The following is a 1780-nucleotide window of genomic DNA, read 5'->3' as shown; positions in this document are numbered from 1 at the left end:
CTGCCAGTTGCTCTGCTTCCATTGCTGTAGCCACCCCCACAGGGCATTTGCCACCATCCATGAGTCAGTATAGAGATAGAGTGCTGGCCATTTTTCTCATTCAGCAATATCTAAAGCCAGCTGGATGGCTTTCACCTCTGCAAACTGACTTGATTCACCTTCTGCTTCAGCAGGTTCTGCCACTTGTTGTGTAGGACAGCAGCGGCTTTCCACCTTCGATGTTTTCCTACAATACGACAGGACCCATCAGTGAACAGGGCATATTGCTTCTCATTTTCTGGTAGTTTATTATACAGTGGGGCCTCTTCAACATGCGTCACCTCCTCCTCTGGCGATATTCTGAAATCTCTGCCTTCTGGCCAGTCCGTGATTACTTCCAAGATTCCTGGGTGATTGGGGTTTCCTATTCATTTACAAGTTCTTCCTCTTCCTCCTCCTCTCCTTGTGATGGCCCTGCATTTTCATCATCCCTTACTAAATGAGCTGACTTTTGCTTCCAACATTTCTTCTTGTGTATAGGGGTGACTGATACTGGCATGGGTTGGTTCTCTGGTTCAGCTGCAGTGCCTGTCGCAGGGGTTGGAGCAGCCACAGTGCCTGTCGCCAGGGTTGGAGTAGCTGCAGTGCCTGTCAGTTCGTTTTCCCTCTTTTCTCCCTGAGGGTGCTGCATAATACTGAGCAGTGTTTGGTAGATACTAGCCAAGGCCCAGCACAGTGCGATAGGTTGTGCCTCTTTAGAATAACCACGGCGGTGGTTTTTTGTTTGTTTTTTTTTTTTCCCCCAAGCATTCTATCACTTCATCAGGATCCTGTTCAGGTTCAGGAATGAAGTTCCAGACCACTGGAGGTGAGAAGTTCCACCTGCCCGTATTCTCCCACATGCCGTGCCACCCATGACCATCCAGCCTCGTAGCAGATCTCTGGGTGATTTTTTTAAAATAGTTGTTTAACCCTAAACAAGACCTGAAACACATTCAGAAGACATAGAAATAGGAGCATGCTGGCTTGAGCATCCAAGGATATTCAAAATTCTCGAGAGCTGGTGTAACTAGCCTGAAGGAGAAAGGGAAGGTGAAAGAACAGGGGAAAGCATCCCCCTGTCTTCCCCATAAATTGGTTCTCTGAGGAGAAAAGGTGAAGAGTGTCATTATTAATAATTTCCGAGAGATGGCGCCCGAGGTACGGAGGTGACGGCAATACCAAATACAAATACCAAATTAGTCTTTTTACCAGTAATGTTATTGTATCATAAGCTGATGTTACACAGTACAGCAAAATGATAATCCTGACCCATCTCCCAGAAGCAATAAACGGCGCCGCAGGGAATACATACTACACGTGAAGATTTACACAATACAACCCTGTGGACAAATAAAACAACATTGTGACCAGCGATTATTAAACTAATATAATGAATGCTTATAACAAATTTATTTTAACACGCTCTGGTCAGATCTGTCGTTATCTCAACCCTTCGTGCCCCACGTGTGCCAAAAAAAAGGACTGCCGTGGTTTAACCCCAGTCGGCAACCAAGCACCACACAGCTGCTTGCTCACCCCCCCACCCCCAGTGGGATGGGGGAGAGAATCGGAAGACCAAAAGTAAGAAAACTCGCGGGTTGAGATAAAAACAGTTTAATAATTGAAATAAAATAATAACAATAAATTGTAATGAAAAGGAAAACAACAAAAGAGAGAGAGAGAGAGGAACAAAACCCAGGAAAAACAAGTGATGCAACTGCTCACCACCCACTGACCAATGCCCAGCCAGTCCCCAAGC

General features: G+C 45.7%; 1 protein-coding gene across 1 annotated transcript in view; it reads left to right on the top strand.

Moving 5' to 3' along the window:
- The window catches only part of SMARCAL1 (SWI/SNF related, matrix associated, actin dependent regulator of chromatin, subfamily a like 1), a 43131-nt gene that overhangs the window by 32617 nt on the left and 8734 nt on the right, over positions 1–1780 (top strand). The window lies entirely within an intron of this gene.

This window comes from Aptenodytes forsteri, unplaced genomic scaffold (genome assembly GCF_000699145.1).
Source record: "Aptenodytes forsteri isolate BGI_AS27 unplaced genomic scaffold, ASM69914v1 Scaffold255, whole genome shotgun sequence".
Taxonomy (NCBI): Eukaryota; Metazoa; Chordata; class Aves; order Sphenisciformes; family Spheniscidae; genus Aptenodytes; species Aptenodytes forsteri.
This window is presented reverse-complemented; position numbering and strand designations above follow the sequence as displayed.